General features: G+C 40.4%; 1 long non-coding RNA gene across 2 annotated transcripts in view; it reads left to right on the top strand.

Annotated features, from left to right (window-relative positions):
• LOC131511730 (uncharacterized) overlaps positions 1 to 18,221 on the top strand; it is a 356,942-nt gene that overhangs the window by 257,504 nt on the left and 81,217 nt on the right. Inside the window, exon 4 of one of the 2 annotated variants that reach the window (XR_009261694.1) lies at positions 6,599 to 6,724. The exons of the other annotated variant lie outside the window; for it this stretch is intronic. This is a non-coding gene — a long non-coding RNA (uncharacterized LOC131511730). The remainder of the gene's footprint in view (positions 1 to 6,598; positions 6,725 to 18,221) is intronic. 2 annotated transcript variants of the gene reach the window in all.

Genomic DNA, 18,221 nt, shown 5'->3' with positions numbered 1-18,221 from the left:
ATGAAGTATTCTGGCTTTTTCTTTCCTCTCACCCTCCACTCATTAACGCCACCTGCTGGCTGATCCCACTAGAAGTCAGTTGACATGGGAGCCTGAAGGAACTACAGAGCAGAACAGGGTATAAACAGTTCCAGGATCAATTAGGTATTTTCGAGATAAGAAACAGGAGTGGAAGGGTGAAGTAACATGCCTGAGGTCACTCTGCTGGAGCTGAGATTGGAACTCAGGCCTGGCTCGAGTCTTTGCTCTAGATCACTGCCCACATTGGTCCTGTGCTAGATTCAGGAGGAGAGTAGAGGCAGGGACCCCAGTGTGGAGATTGTTACGATTGTCCTTGGCTCAGGAATTAAAGGCCTAGATCAGATTGCTATCTGTGAAAGCAAATAAAATAAATTTCCTTGAGAAATATTACAAAGGAAAAAATTAATTGTTTAGGAAACTGTGACAGGAAATAGCATTTGGTCATATACAAACGTTTGAAAAGAGAGAGACAATTTATTTTATGTGTCACAGTATTCAATTTCAAGTCAAAAAATAAGTGAGGCAGCAAGATGAGAGCAAAAAAATTCCCGTATTCATTCTAACAAATTTCACCTCCAGAAAATAATTTGAGATGTCTCTGAAAGTCTGCATTTTCCTTTTGTGAAACTTCCAAAGTTGCTTCTCTTTTATAGTTTCCTTTTATCATCTGCCTCGAGACACAAGCTGGTTATGTTATTCTCAATAAATAACAGTGTTCTAAGATATTTTTTTTCTTTGCAACTTGGAACCATGAGCCTAAGATGACAGTAGTAAAATTAGAAGTGTTGTTTTATGCACAATTTACTTTGCAGTCTAGGGGCAACAGAATAAAATAAGGAATAGTTATTTAATTGGACTGGGAAACACTGTTGCATTTTTCTCTCTTTTTTTAATGATTTGTTAGCTAAGTTTAATTAAGAAAATCAACAGATCTGCTAGAAACTGATAATTACTTGAATAATGGGTGATACAAATCCATTCTAAAAATATAAGTTGCAAACCAGGAAAAGCCAGCTAAAAGAAGCATAAATGTTCTTTCTAATGGACATGGCATATGGGAGGAAGATTGCATATACAGATTAAGTATTTCAGTTTATTTCGATATAACCAAAACAAATGCCAATCTGCATCATTTAGATAACCCTTAACTCCCTTTCACTGAAGTGACTGGATTTTCCCATTGACCTGAATTATCCAGATGATTGCATTAACTGTCTCCTTAACTTTGCCTGTGCAGATAAACACAGGGTGTGATGGTTTCCCTTTCATGCAGGTGAACAAAAGCAAAACTATCCAGTAAATGCCACTGAGTAGATCTGAGTTTTCCTTCAGCATTGGAGATTGTTTAATGACTACCTTCTCTGTGTCGGTAATGGAATATGAAAAGGATGTGGATGGGTCTTTGGTTTCAGGCAATGGAAAACTATGTAGGGTACGGAAGTCTGAATGCTTTTAATTACACAGCACCGTGATTCTCCCTGTCAGTTTAATTTATTCAAGCATAATTTGGACAAATATTGGGCAGGGCCACTGGAAACAAAGGATCCAGTTGGACTGATTAGCTGAGACTCCTTTCAACTCTGTGATTTTTGAATATATAGTCTCAAAACTTGGTCTTTATAAGCATGATTGAATCTTATGGGATTAAAAACAGCTTTATTTTCTAACAGAGTGATTGATAAAGTAAGCCTGTAGGAGCCAAACATATTCCATTTTGTTCCACTCTATTTCAGTTCTCATGATGTACATTTGGATGAAGATTCTGGTTAAGGGAATGTTTGGCACACACCTTGGAATTTACCTCAGAGTGCCGAGGTTAGGCTATAAACGCAAAAAGACTACTGAGACCAGTGGCCCTGAATCTGAAACACCTAGAGATGGTTCATGAGCATAATAATGGGGCTACCAAATGATGTTCCACATTTTTAAAAAGTTGAAGTAAATTTAGAAAAAGAAATTTGAAAATCAAAATATCCAATTGAAAGTTATATATGTCTGTGATTAATAGATATTGGGGGGAGCCTGGGTGGCTCAGTCAGTTAAGTGTCTGACTCTTGATATCAGCTCAGGTCATGATCTCATGGTTTATGAGTTTGAGCCCTGTGTCAGGCTCTACGATGTCAGTGTGGAGCCTGCTTGGGGCTCTCTCTCTCTTTCTGCCCCTCACCTGCTTGCTCTCTCTCTTTCTTTCTCTCTCTCAAAATAAATGAAATTTTAAAAAAAATTAATAAAAATGATAGATATCGGGAAGTCCAAACTTAAATGCAGTCTTGTTGGTGGAGAAACATTGTTTAAATATTGGGTTTATGAGAGACAGGTGAGAAATGTGTCTTTGGTATTTAAAGATCAGGATCACTGATCTTGTCCAACCCCTTGTTTATCTCATGGGATGACTGAGGTCAGAGTTGTAGAGTGGCTTATTTTAGGTCATAGAGATGTATAGAGGCCTTGTTTGTACTAGACATAAAATTTAGACATTTCTAGTGAAAAAAGAAAAAGCCAGAACTCACATGTTAAGAAGTTTCTGAGAGAGAAATACCAAATCTAGGAAGTTCTCTTATCCTCAGTGACAGTTGAATTTATACAGGACAATTTACATGCATTAAAATATTTTGTCACAAACATTTTCAAAATTATCTCTCCCATTCCTATCAAAATGTACCTTCAACAGACAGTTACAAAATATAGGTGCATTTTGCCCTTAGCAAACCTGTGTATATATTCTTTTGTGTATGGTTACCTTTTATAGATAAAGTTTTGAGTACGTGTGGGAATCAGAAGCTACAAATACAATATAAAGCCAATTAATCTGTTAGCGTGAATCTGTAAAGACTGAAAAGTATACAGAAAGTACACTGTTATTATTTTTTTTTATTTTTTTTTTTTAAATTATTATTTTTTTTCAACATTTTTTATTTATTTTTGGGACAGAGAGAGACAGAGCATGAACGGGGGAGGGGCAGAGAGAGAGGGAGACACAGAATCGGAAACAGGCTCCAGGCTCCGAGCCATCAGCCCAGAGCCTGACGCGGGGCTCGAACTCACGGACCGCGAGATCGTGACCTGGCTGAAGTCGGACGCTTAACCGACTGCGCCACCCAGGCGCCCCTATTTTTTTTTATTTTTAATGTTTATTTTTGAGAGAGAGATACAGAGCACAAGGGGTGGGGGTGGGGCAGAGAGAGAGGGTGACACAGAATCTGAAGCAGGCTCCAGGCTCTGAGCTGTCAGCATAGAGCCCAACAAGGGGCTTGAACTCACAGGCGGTGAGATCATGACTTGAGCCTAAGTCAGACGCTCAACTGACTGAGCCACCCAGGCGCCCCCAGAAAAATACACTTTAAAACTCCAAATTGAAGAAGTGGATAATTGAGGTAAAATAGCTACATAAAGTGGTTTATAGAAACCATACAAATAAACAGAACATTTAGATGTACTTAAGTATTTTCTTTTTAAACTTTTTTAAAAGTTTATTTATTTAGTTTTGATTGAGAGAGAGAGAGAGAGAGAGAGGGAGAGAGAGAGCACACAAGTGGGAGAGGAACAGAGAGAGAGAGGAAGAGAATCCCAAGCAGGATCCCCACTGCCACCACCCGGCCCCATGCAGGGCTTGAACTCATGAACTGTGAGATCGTGACCTGAGCCAAAATCAAAAGTCAGATGCTTAACTAACTGAGCCGCGCAGTCGCCCCTAGGTGTACTTAAATATTTTCGAGTTACTTTATCTCATCGAATCTAAGGCATTATATTAATCAGGGTCTATATAGGGAAAGATGAACCATACCAGGTATTTCTGATTGAAGCAATTTAATACAGGAACTGCTGGAAGGGTGAAAGTATAAAAAGGGGCTGCTGAGGTTCCCACGATATGGAAACTGCAGTAAGCAGCTGCCGTGGTAGAGAATAAAAAGAGATGGGTTCACCAAACCTGGGGGCTTGGCCCTTTGTGGCTGGTGCTTGCACCTCTGGGCACTACCGCATGGCTGATGTGAGCGTGGGTGGTCTTTTCTCTAGGCGCCTGCTCTATGGCTGGTTCTGGAACTGCCTAAAGAATCTTGAGGCTGAGGCTACCTACAGCTGTCCTCTGATAGTGGATTAATACTGACACAGAAAATAAGTCCTTTATCCCCCTTTCCCACCTTCCAGTTTCCCTGTTGGGTCTCCCAGTGGCAGAGCTCACCAGGAAGCCACAGGGCAGGGAGGTGTGGGGTCTGTGGTTCCTACCCTATCACAAGCATCAGAGAGTACATAAGGGTGGGTTGGTTGCTGGAAGGAATAAGTAAATAATCTGCACAGATGCCACTCATCCTAACATGTCTCATAATTTTATCTATCCCTAGGGAAGAAAAACTCACAAATCACTGCATAGAGCTTTACCATCTTAGAATTTTTCATCCCAGTGTTGTGGGAATTATGTGCCCCTCAAAACTCACGTGTTGAAGCCCTCACCCTCGGTACCTCAGAAGGTGACTACATTTGGAGATCGAGCCTTAAAAGAGGCGGTTAAAGCAAAAAGAATGAAATCTTGCTGTTTGCAACTAGGTGGATGGAACTGGAGGGTATTATGCTAAGCGAAATTAGTCAGAGAAAGACAAATATCATATGACTTCACTCATATGAGGACTTTAAGACACACACCAGATGAACATAAGGGAAGGGAAGCAAAAATAATATAAAAACAGGGAGGGGGACAAAACAGAAGAGACTCGTAAATACGGAGAACAAACAGAGGGTTGCTGGAGGGGTTGTGGCGGGGGGGATGGGCTCAACGGGTAAGGGGCATTAAGGAATCTACTCCTGAAATCGTTGCACTATATGCTAACTAACTTAGATGTAAATTAAAAAAAAAAATAAATAGAAAAAAAAGAGGTGATTAAGATAAAATGAGGCCCTTAGGATGGGTCTTACTCCAATCTGACTGGTGCCTTTATAAGAGGAGATTAGGACACACAGAAGAAAAACCCTGGGATGGTACTTTGTTATGGTAGCCTTAGCAAACTAACACAACCAGGAGGACATTTTAAAGGGCACTTAAACTCAGCACATGAAGGGCCAACAATTCACATATTAGCTGAAGTGCCAACGATGTGAACATCTATGACGAGAGTCACATGCATGCAGACAGTTTGAACTACATCATAACAGTAGCCAGTGGTCAGATACAGCTCAATTCCTGAGATCAAAAATGAGAAAAAGAGTGCATCTTAGACTTAGTGAAATGCAGTCATTCCTTAAGTTCTTTGACCTGTCGTGTACTCCTCGGGTCTAGTCTCTCTAGAATCTGGTTTTTGTCTTTTGTAAACAACCACGTAATATTCCATGAGTTCTGAACATGTGTGTTTGGGTGAATTTAAGAGCTATATTCTTTCTGTGGTCATTGACTCAGAAATCTAAGAGGAGATGGGTAATTTAGTAGTGACTTGGGCGTTAAAAGCAACCTGTGGAGGTGTAACTTTAATACACAAATCAAGAGTCCTCTTACCACAGAATAATTTCATTTGCCAGCAAGTGGAATCCTTACAGAGCTAAGCGAGGGAGACTAGGGCTGAGGGAAGGAAGGTTTCAAAGGCCCAATCCACAATTTGACCCAATGTCTCCCTGGACAGAAAGAAGGCTGGAGTGGGGAGATTGCTCTGTACCATACAGCAGAAATTTCTGTTATATTATTTTATCTAAAACTTCAAGCTTCAACATTTAAAATAACTGTTACAGGGGCACCTGCCTGGCTTAGTCAGTTAAGCATCCGACTTCAGCTCAGGTTATGATCTCAGTGTTTATGGCTTCAAGCCCTGCATTATGCTCTCTGCTATCACTGTGGTGCCTGCTTAGGATCCTCTGTCCCCCCTCTTCCTACCCCTCCCCTGCTCATGCTTTTTCTCTCTCAAAAATAAATAAAACATTTAAAAATAAAATAACAAAGTAACTGGCAAATATAAGATTCTGCCAGATCCATCATGTATATGAAAATACACGCTCTAAGTTTCTTTCATTAAACTGCCAACTCTTCTTCTTCTCCTTGTCCTTATTCATTTCCTCTAAAGCTCACAGAGAAAACATACCTTTTAAAAAAAAAAATCTATAAGCAAGTTAACAGAATATTATGGAGCCATCGCAGAGAACAATAATCCTTAGACAAGGGATTTTAGCTTTTACCAGTATGAGAACAATGAGTAATTTCCTTCTCTGCAGTCCCACTGGGGTGAAATGTTCCCCTTTTACAAGTGCTGTCCCCAAACTGTAATTAAGCAATTATCTTCTAGTTTCCAGCACTGAGTTTTTTCTTTGTCTTCTGGACTCAGTTTGAATGGAATTATTTTCAGATGCATTCAATTCTCTGTCTTGGTGCCTGATACTCTATCCCTCTTTGGCTTCTCCATGCATCTTGTCCATTAGGTACAGTGTCAGTTAGAAGCTTCTGTTGCAAGTAAAAGAATATGGGAGTCAAACTGTCTTCAACAGTAGAAGGGATTTATTGGGTCACACGACCAAAAAGTTTAGAGGTGAGGCAACTCTCAGACATGGTTTGTGGAGGGTTCTACTTTCTTATTTTGTGCTTCTCTACACTTTGCTTTCTTAGATTAGCTTTCTGATGCCTCATGGTCACAAGATGGAAGCCAGGAGACTGTAGTTTTCCATAATTACTGAGCAAATTTTCTGAGTACTATGCACACTGGACTGGCCTAGAGCAAATCTTTTGTTTAAGGTAAATACATACCTAGTTGGCTATAGCCAGTATAGGAAAACACCCTGAGAGTCTATCAAAGGATGGATGGGTAAAGAAAACGTGATATATATACACAATGGAATGTTCAGCCACGAGAAAGAAGGAAATCCTGCCATTTGTAACAACATGGATGGACCTTAAGGACACTATGCTGAGTGAAATAAGCCAGACAGACAAAGACAAATACCACGTGGTATCACTTATATGTGAAATCTAAAAAAGAAAAAAACAAAACAAAACAAAACAGTCAAGCTCAGAAACAGGGAGAAGGGAAGTGGTTGCCAGGGCTTGGGAAATAGGGAGAGATTAGTAAAAGAGTACAGACTTGCAGCTATAAGGTGAATAAGGCCTGAGAATCTAATGTAAAACCTTGTGACTGTCCTTAATAATACTATATTGTATAATTGAAATTTGTTAAGAGAGCAGAACTTAAATATTCTTACCAAGAGGGAAAAAAGAAGGGAAATATATGAGGTGATGGTTGTGTTAATTAACTAGGTGGGAGAAATTCTTCCCTAATGTATATGTATATCAAATCACTGCAATGTACGTGTTAAATATCTTACTGTTTTATTTGTCCGTTATACCTCAGTAAATCTGAAATTAAACAAAAAAAGGGAAAAAAAGAGAAAAAAATTTAGTTGGTTCATCTAGAAAATGACCTTTGACAAAGGAGTTGGGATTTCTATGATTGGTTGAACCCATCAGATCCTGCCCCGGAGCTGGGTTTCGTGAAAAATAGATATGTACTAGGGAGCTAAAAACAATACATGCTCTAGGCTCATGATTATCTTACTTTCCTCTTTGTATATTTTTTCTCACACTCTGCAGTTTTTGTTTTTTTTTTCTGATTTTTTTCCTTGCTGATCCTGAATACTGCCATTTTAGTCTGGGTATCAGCTAAATGCCTGGGTTTTTTATTTATTTATTTTTTTTAATTTTTTTAATTTTTTTTTTTTTTTAACGTTTATTTATTTTTGAGACAGAGACAGAGCAAGAACAGGGGAGGGTCAGAGAGAGGGAGACAGAATCTGAAACAGGCTCCAGGCTCTGAGCTGGCAGCACAGAGCCCGACGCAGGGCTCGAACTCATGGACTGTGAGATCATGACCTGAGCTGAAGTCGGCCACTCAACTGACTGAGCCACCCAGGCGCCCCTAAATGCCTGGTTTTAACTGAACATAGGTTTCTTTCTTTCTTTCTTTCTTTCTTTCTTTCTTTCTTTCTTTCTTTCTTTCTTTCTTTCTTTCTTTCTTTCTTTCTTCTTTCTTTCTTTTTCTCTCTCTTTCTTTCCCTCCCTTCCTTCCTTCCTTCCTTCCTTCCTTCCTTCCTTCCTTCCTTCCTTCCTTCCTTCCTTAATGTTTATTTATTTTTGAGAGAGAAAGAGAGAGAGCACAAGCAGAGGGGAAGGGGAGAGAGAGAGAGAGACACAGAATCTGAAGCAGGATCCAGGCTCTCAGCTGTCAGCACAAAGCCTGTCGAGGGGCTCGAACTCGTGAACCGTGAGATCATGACCTGAGCCGAAGTCGGACCTTAACTGAGCCACCCAGGTGCCCCTAGGTTCTGTTTCTTTCACCATGTGAGCACACAAACAATGAGACAAACAAAAGCAAGTTTTCATTACTTTCTCATTCATGTTCTTGCTCATGCTCCCTGGACACAGTGGTGAGCAGAAGGAGGTGTGTTCCTGAAGGACCTTATTTGGCCCCATTTGGTCAAGGGAGTGTCAGCAGGTGTGCCACCAGGCTGCAAGTGAAATAGATAAAATAGATTCTATTTATCCTTAGGGTGACTGGGGGAGAGAGCCAGGGGATTGACTATCTCATAGGATATTCAAATGAAGTCAAAATTGTTAAGAATGGTGAAGAACTAAGAGGCTACTCTGGAAAAACAAACATAATGCAACAATCCTGTCAAATTATCGTACTAAGTGCCATTATATTCTTAAATATTGAATTTAGCATTGGTCCCTAAATAAAAATGATAGCAGTCTAATCATGTTGTACCTTTTTCTTGTATCTTAATTCTGGCAGACTTTGACTAATGGGGGACCAGGCTGGTGACCATGCTTTTATGAGTATCATGTAAGCCACTGAGTGGAACCAAATAGTTATTTACAATATATTAATACATTTAATTTATGCATTATTTTATTATAAACACTACTAGCCATGTTGTTCTTTTCAGAATCAAGACTGAGTCCAAAGATTAACCCCTTGTTCATTTAGTGGTTTTTTTAATGTCAGAATAGTATAGGTACATAGATTCGAAATGAAATAATACTGCAAATCTAATAATGAAAAAGATTCCCTCAAATCCTGCCATTCTTACCTCTGAATATAGCCGCTATAAACTCTTGGATTTTCTTTGGATAGTACCTCCATATGTAATATAATTATATTGCTACCTTTTGATTTTCTGCTAAGAGAAAGTTTTGTTTTCTTACCCACATATCCTAAACCAGACTGACACATTCATGTCCTCTCTTTGTCCCTATCACACTCTTCCTTCCTCCTTGACTCTCCTAATACAACATAGTCTTGTCATAATGTATTAAATCAGTACTGTGCTTTCATTATTATATCTATACAAATATTACTCCCAGCTGAGCCAACTCAACTTGTGTAATATGATTGCTTTTTTCTTTTAGTTATTTTTCCCTTGGTGTTTTAATAATTTCTCCATCTTTTCTGTTGCTTAATCTTTTGCTGTCATTAGTTCTGTGCTTCCCTCTCTCCCCACCCCAGTCTCTGCCCTTGATGTAAAGCTCTTCTCCACATACCCTAGCATATCAGCTAACCTATTGACTCCATTTTCTCTGGAGAAGTCTGTGCTGAGCTCTGTGTCCTCTTTCTCCCTCTAGGACTTGTTCCTGAGGCTGCTGCATAGCTGTCATTCAGGGACTTTCTTTTTTCAATGCTGGCATTCCTGAAAGAGCAAAATAGTAACATTATCTTGGAAGGTACAAATGGATTCTATCAAAAGTCTGTCCCTGCCACTGTTGGTAGTCACTGGAAGGACTCAAGGCTAGAAAATGAATATTAGGGGCATGTTTTATCAGAGAGAATGAGTTGAAGCAAGCAAAAAAAAAAAAAAAGTTATGTTTTCCACATTATTGTAGCTTGATCATTGATATTTAGTGTTTCTGTTGGGTTTATCCAAGTATATTACTCCTTCATTTTTGCTTCCAATTTTTCTCCTATTTCTTTAGTGCTATGTATCCATCTTCCTTGCCACAAACTTTTATATCATTTCTGTGATCTATTTGACATCTGAACTTAAGACCTCAAGATTATCCTACAACTTCTGTACTCCTTCAAACTTGTAAACCTTCGGTTAAATTAGTAGTGCTGAAAATAAAAGAAAATCTTGATGAAACAAATGTTTATATGTGCATACAATTAATATAAGTATTTTAGGTACGCTATTGAGTTCAAAATCACGTATGCTTAATGAAGCATGTTATCAACATTCCAATCTTATAAAAAATATTAGCAAGATATATGCTCATAAATAAATGCATCCTTATAAAGTTAGTCCTCTGTCACCTATTAATGTCAACATTTATCAATTAACAGATTTGATTTTTACGATATCACTGGATGCTTACCTGTCCGTTGACTGAAGTGCTCATCTGAAGTTCACCTTTAGCTGAACCTGCTTGAGTATGTCTGAAACATACCTGAGCATACAGCTGTATAAATAGGGAAAGAGAGATGGCTTGATACATGGCATCTAATTTATGGAGCATTTACTATGTGCTAAGCACTGTTCTAACTGCTATATTTACATTAGCATCATGAGTTCTTACTACAATCTAATGAAATAGGTATTGCTCTGGCCTACATTTTAAAGACAGGTAAGCTGATGCATAAGTATTCAAAGCCACATAGCTAATAAAATGGTACAGCCATTATTCTAATCCCTACCTGCCTAACTCATGGCTGGATAACTCAGTATGCTACAAATGGAAAGTGTGTGTTACAACCTGATAGGAACCAAGCTGTCTACTGGGTCTCATATGTGGAGTGTTGATTTTCAAGCACCACATCATAATGTCTGAACGCTCGTTTATATGTCATTTGGGAACATGTACACACATGTCTGTTGGGTATACTTGACAGTGGAATTGTTAGGTCATATAGTCAGGGGACATTCGACTTTAGTAAATAGTGCTAAAACATTTTCCTAAAGTACTAACTTATACTCCTTCCAGCAGCAATATTTGAAATTTCCAGTCGGTCCCCATCCCAGGTCAACAATTGATATTGTTGGTCTTTCTCATTTTAGTCATTTTGTTGGATTGTCAATGGTGTCTCTGTGGAGTTTCAGTTTGTATTTCCCTGATGCCTAATGAAATTGAGCACCTTTTCATATATCTATTTGCCACTTGGATACCTACTTTTTTGAAGTGTCTGTTCTAATCATTTGTCTGCTTTTCTATTTGTCTGGATGATAATATATGATGGCCTAGGTAATTATTTGGGGCCATATTTTTAGGAGCATGGAACAATCCTACTACCGTAGGGCTGGCCATTTTGCTGTATTTAGTTGTTGCAGCTTATTGAATATAATTGTAGTTCCACAAAGTTGCCTGGGGGAATATGCCTCTCCATGATTCTCCAGAAATTAAAAGCTGTCATAAACAATATATATTTTTGGCAACTGGTGTTTAACACCTGACATGTTAGGGGGTTTGTTTGTTTGTTTTTTTCTATCCCAATTGCCATATGCTCCCAGGTGACAACTCTCAGAATGCCTACCTCTTAGACAAATGCTGACCTGTCACCGCTTGACATATGGTGAGCGGTAGGTGGACCCTTGCTTCCCTATAGGGCATCTGCTTCCCACTGATTTCCTGGAGAGGTCAACATGCTTTTGGTCATGTGCCCATCTAAGCCATACAACAGTGACACTTCCCTTCCCCTGGGGCAAGAAGCCCAGCCCATGTCAGCGACCACACCAGAGTTCTTTTACTTGGCACAGATTGGGAAATGATTTGCTAAAAGTAGAGGTTTGAGTATTGTTTTATCATTAAAAGGCAGGAGTAAAAATAATGGGGACAGTGGTGGTAAATATATATGAGTTGCTTGACCTATGTGAAACTCAATTTTTTTATTGGCAAAATGGGACTAATTATACAGAAGCCACTTTTCAATGTTTTTGTGAGGTTAGACATAATGTATACAACATAACCAATCTGGAGAAGTATTTCAACTGTAACCAAAAGGCATAAAAGTCCTTGTTTCAGATATCTATGGTGTATTACAAACCACATCAGAACTTGACGGCCATAATAGGTCTCAAAAGGCCAAAGTCCAGGCTATCTGGCATTAATCTGGAAGCTTGGGGGTAGGAATCCACTTCCAAGTCCGTGCAGGTTGTTGGTAGAGGCCGGTTTCTTGTTGGCTGTCAGTGGGGGCCATTCATTATTTCTAGGGGCAAGTGCCCCTGTCTTCAAACCAGTGAGAATGCATTGAGTCCTTCTCAGGCTTCAAATCTCTCTATCTTTTTCTGCCACTAGCCTGGGGACTTGGTGGACTTCCAGCTGCCAGTAACTGGATCTCTATGCCTGAGGATTGTTCTGGAACCTCAAAAAGCTGCTCAGCCTGTGTGTGAAGATCAAGAAGTGCTGTGGGCTGAACTCCCATCAGTCACTGGTTGAGCAGTCCTCAACCAGTCCTCAACCAGTGACTGATGATAGTGTATAAATATCCCACGTCCTTCAGTGTATTCATTTCTTAGGACTTCCCTATCAAAGTATGAAAACTGGCCCTAAAACAACAGAATTTTATTCTTTCACATTTCTGGAGGCTAGAAGTCCAAAATCAGGGCATTACCATGACCATGCTCTCTCTGAGACTCTGGGTAGAACCTTTCCTTGCCTTATCCTAGCTTCTGCTGTCACCATTAATCCTTGGTGTTCCTTGGCTTGTAGCTGTATGAGTCCATCTCTGTCTTCATCTTTACATGACATTCTTCCCTCTTAGCTTCACATCTCCTCCTCCTCCTCCCCCCCTCCTTCCTCCCTTTCTTTCTTTCTTTCTTTCTTTCTTTCTTTCTTTCTTTCTTTCTTTCTTTCTTTCTTTCTTTCTTTCTTTCTTTCTTTCTTTCTTTCTTTCTTTCTTCTTCTTCTTCTTCTTCTTCTTCTTCTTCTTCTTCTTCTTCTTCTTCTTCTTCTTCTTCTTCTCCTCCTCCTCCTCCTCCTCCTCCTCCTCCTTCTTCTTTTCCTTCTCCTTCTCCTTCTCCTTCTCCTTCTCCTTCTCCTTCTCCTTCTCCTTCTCCTTCTCCTTCTCCTTCTCCTTCTCCTTCTCCTTCTCCTCTCCTTCTCCTTCTCCTTCCCATCCTCCCCTTCCTCCTTCTTCTTTTCCTTCTCCTTCTTCTCCTTCTCCTCTCCTTCTCCTTCCCATCCTCCCCTTCCTTCTTCTTCTTCTTTTCCTTCTCCTTCTTCTCCTTCTTCTTCTCCTTCTCCTCTCCTTCTCCTTCCCCTCCTCCTCCTCCTCCTCCTCCTTCTGAGAGAAAGAGACAGCAAGTGGGGCAGAGAGAGAGAGAGAGAATCTTAAGCAAGCTCCATGCTCCTCATGGAGTCTGACACTGGGGCTCTATCCCACGACCCTGGGATCATGACCTGAGCTGAAATCCAGAGACAGATGCTCAGCTGACTTAGCTACCTAGGTGCCCCAATTCATATCATCTTCTTATAATGAAATCAGTCATGTTGGATTCAGGGCCTACTTTATTCAGGATGAACACATCTTTACTGAATTAATCACATCTACAATGACCCTATTTCTAAATAAGTTTACATTCTGAGGTACTGGGGGTTAGAACTTCAACATATCTGTTTGGGGTACATAATTCAACCCATAACACTTAATGTGAGAAAATTCTTTGGTGTGAATTTTACAACATTTCCCATAGTGTCTCCAGAGGATTAAGCTTAGGTTGTCCACCGTGGTAGCTGGCTCTGTAACACTTTTATTGGTTGCCTTCTCTCCCTCCATCACTTCCCTCCTTCCTATTGGTATTCCCCTCATTTCCTAAATAAGCTTTCCACACTCAAGTTCTTATCTTAGGGAACCCAAACAAAATCTGTTTCTGGGAAAACCCCGACAAAAATAATAAAAATAATAAAGATTTTTAAATGCTTACTTATTTATTTTGAGAGAGAGAGAGAGAGAGAGAATGAGAATGTGTGAGCAGGGGAGGGGCAGAGAGAGAGGAAGAGAAAGAGAATCCCAAGCAGGTTCTGCACTGTCAGCACAGAGCCTGATGTGGGGCTCGTTCTCACAAACTGTGAGATCATGACCTGGGTCAAAATCAAGACTCAGACACTTAAGCAACTGAGCCACCCAGGTGCCCCCCAAAATAATGAAGATTTTTGATGATGACCAGTTCAAAGCTCACCTTTTGGACTTTAGTTGACAGTGTAACAAAATTTGGGGTCAAGAGTAACACATAGAGGGCACTGGAGTTGAACAGAAGCAGAGTGATGCCACATCTATTTCCGTTCTGGACTGGATATAAAAGAGACAGACTGTGTTGGTGTCCAGGATGGTGTCTTGCTTTCTGTAAATCCTGTTGGTACCTGCTTCTTAAATTCTGATTACAAGCAGAAGGTTGTTGTATGTCTCCATCAAATACAATGACAAACAGCTTTGAACCCTTAATTGTGTTATCTGAGATTTATGCTGTTTAAAAAAACAGTCCTGGTAGAGTTTCAACTGTGGTCAATTTAAGGAGCATGTCTTTCTCTGGGGTAGTCTCAGGGTTTCTTACATCCTTAGCTTACCTAAGGATTCCCAAACATGTGCTTTCCAAAAAAATTCTCCTTGTCCCAATTCCTGCATTAATTTAACTTAGCCCTTATTAAATACAGTACAAGGAGTTGTCATTTCAAAGCAAGAAAGCAGAAGACAAATTCTTACTCCTTAACAAAAAGAAAAGCAACAAGAATAACCAACACAATATCAAAGACAATGGTGGTGTGAAATCAAAGGGTAGGAAAGGAATGGCTGGTAAAGGGCAAAGTCAGGTTATTTTCTGAACTCAGTCTCTGTCTCCTGTGCCTGTCAGAGAATTATCCAGTAGTGATCATGAATGCAGTGGTCATAAATCTCTTTCACGTATGAAGAATCATTTGTGACAACCTTGAAACTAAGATCTAGATGAACCAAGAAATATGTAATCAACCCTTTGACCCCTGTGCTATCGTCCTTCCTGACTCCTTTAGCAACTGAATCCCTTAGCACATTCTCCCCCATTTGCTCAGCCAGCTCTCTGGCCATGAGGGGAATCTTGTGCACGTAAGGTCATGCCTGTCTGGACATGCCCCCTGCCTTTATCTAGGTATGGCAGTGTTAGCATCAGACATGAGAGGCTCACGCATTTATTATATAAACTAGTGTATTCTGTGTTGCATTCCAGCAGTGGTTCACTTATATAAGTATCCTTGGCACGTAGCATAGAGTCTTACCCACAGGGAGTGCTCAATATATGTTTGTTAAAGAAGTTGATTGCTTAGAAATTTCCTAGGATGAGGTCTGTAACAGAACAGAAAACCCTGAGGACTAAGCTTAGAGTTGAATATACACATGAAAGATGAGGGTGATCACCCATGAAACCAAGCTACGTAATCAGATGCTAAAAATTCCAAGCATGCGTAATGAAGATATGCACAAGGCCCCTAAAGAATCATGGCTTTGTCTGGGTCCCTTTAACTAGGGATTGTTTAACTAGAATCCCTTTAACTAGTGGATTCTATTCACTTGGTGGGCAAATGGCATTTGACCCCCTGAGATATGTGTGTATATAACGATTGTTAGCATCACATTAAACAATTACACGACCAATACCGTATCAGGTACGGCATGATTGCCACATCCCTGACATGCTCTTCTTGTGGGATGCGTGGAGGTGTTACTCAGACAGCAACACTATATTGGCCAAAGTTAGGAGCGATCCTGGGCATGGGGGATACTGCTCTGTTGGACGTGGCCACAGACCAAGGAGGGAGACCCCAGTTTTTTCCTTAGTTAACAAATAAAAAAGGTGGCCAGGAGCTTACCGCGAGTGGTAGAGAGACAAATCCTCTGTAAAGATTACCTGAAAAAGAATGTGATGTGCTTGCAGACACAGAGGCCAAGGATTATTTTCAAATAGTAAGCAAAGACCCTAAAATAATACAATAGCCACCATGAACTCCTACTTTGTGCCAAACGTTACATGTGCCTCTTAAGTAAATCTCAGCACAATGCTATCAAATGGGTGTGCCCACAGATCAGAGATAAGAAAATAGATGTGAAATGAGCTCCAGGTCACAAAATTGCAAGAGGCAAAAACAAAGATTCCAAACTAGGTTTGTGTGTCTCTACAAGTCTGAAGTCTTTGCAGTTCACTGCCATGTAATGCCTTCATAGAGAAGAGAGCAGGACAAGGCTTTACTTGATATGTCAAAGAGCATTAGCAAACTTGCAAAATAGAAGAATCCAAACGAGGCTATTATCACAGTAGAAGTTCAGAGTTGTTAACAGGTCCCTAATAAAGGAGAAACGTGGGCTTGTCTTAGAATCCACTGAATGTCCGTCCTTATGCTTATAAATTAAAAAGTCTACTTTTATCCTCTTAGGAATGCATGCATTTAAAGAATCTCTTCCAAGTCTTATCACAGATACTGATCTTGGTCAACACTGGGGATCCAAGATTCTAGTCTTCAGAGTGGGCCCAACCCTTCGATGGGCAGCCATTGATCCGGACTGCTGTCAGCACAAGCCCTGTCCCTCCACAGACTTCAGATGCCCTCAGCAAACAAATTTGCTGTCCTCAAAGAACTTCCATTTAATGAATAACTGCCTTAAATTTATGAGAACAGCCCAGACGCCTCACATTTCCAGGTGAATTCCTGCAGCTTGTTGTCACATAATGAGATTAAAATTTGGGGAAATTTGGGGCACCTGGGTGGCTCAGTCGGTTAAGTGTCTGACTTTGGCTCAGGTCATGATCTCATGGTTCGTGAATTTGAGCCTAGCATCGGGCTCTATGCTGACAGCTCAGAGCCTGGAGCCTGCTTTGGATTTTGTGTTTCCCTCTCTCTCTGCCCCTCCCCTGCTCATGCTCTGTCTCTCTCTCTCTCAAAAATAAACATTAAAAAAAAATTAAAAAGCTAAAAGTTTATAAAGGACAGTTGCTGGATTTCTCATATTCCACATAACATGTTGTCTGAGATTGATGTGACTTTATAGTCTGTAGAGAAATGCTCAGTAAGATTTGTGAAAGGGATTAGCATTGAAACAAACAAAAACAGCACCTGTGGTCGTGTCAGGGAGACCACAATTTCTACGCGTTATCAGAGGTCATCATTCTGTTTCTGGATGTAAAATGCTCACCAGCTAGGGCAAGAGGAAATCTCCTCCAGTTGCTACCAGGGCAAGATATTACAAGTCTCCCTTCTCTGTCCTCAACCTGGTGTTGGCAGTTAGGCGATCCCACTCCGTGACCCATAATTCAGTATCTGTGAGCAGCACAAAATAGAAAGTGTCTGTCATCCAGCTGGAGGGAGCTGTTCCAAGTCTGAATTTACTGGAGGGGATCTTTAGAAAGGGCAAGAAGGAAAGCAAAGGTACACAAACAGGGCCAGGCAGGGGGAAAGATTAAATATTGCTATTTGAATGCATAAATCTCTTCATGTTTAATAAGTACTCACAGATCTAGGAAAGAAAGTTTCAGAGAAAATATAGTTATAAGTAGTACCCTAACTGAGCAGCTCATACCCTGAGGCCATCACTGGGGCTCTGTATTTACACTGGCACAGGAGGCCTTGCTTTGGTTTCTGATTTGGTATCTTAGTGTTTCCAGATTTAGGCCACTAACTTACACTGTTTTACCTGCCCAGTACCTACTATAACCCCTTAGGGTATCATCATGTTGAGTTTCTTTCGGTAACCATATGCCTCCCAAGGTAAATCCAGGTACTTGGGGTGGGACTGGCCTATTCCTTGCTCCCTGATCTAGGAGTGGCACAAGACTCAGACCCAACCACTTGGCATGTTCCACAACTCCTAAATTTCCTAACTCTGATTAGTTACAGATGGACACGTGACCTAATTGGTCCAAAAAGCATCAACTGGGAGCATCTTTTTTTTTTTTTTTCCTTTCTAGAACTATTGAGAAAGAGAAGCTCTCTTCCTATCAGGGTTGGTTTCTAAGCTGGTAAGATGTAGAACTGGAGGGGTGAGCACTTTGCCATCAGGAAAGAGGAGTCCAGCAATGGAGAGGAACGGAGTTCTTTTTTTTTTTTTTCTTTTTTTAAAAAAATGTTTATTTATTTTTGAGAGAGCATGAGAGGTGGAGGGGCAGAAAGAGAAGGAGTCACAGAATCCAAAGCAGGCTCCAGGCTCTGAGCTGTCAGCACAGAGCCTGATGCGGGGCTCGAACTCATGGACTGCAAGATCATGACCTGAACTGAAGTCGGACACTTA

The sequence above is a fragment of the Neofelis nebulosa genome, chromosome 5 (assembly GCF_028018385.1).
Source record: "Neofelis nebulosa isolate mNeoNeb1 chromosome 5, mNeoNeb1.pri, whole genome shotgun sequence".
Lineage (NCBI taxonomy): Eukaryota > Metazoa > Chordata > Mammalia > Carnivora > Felidae > Neofelis > Neofelis nebulosa.
This window is presented reverse-complemented; position numbering and strand designations above follow the sequence as displayed.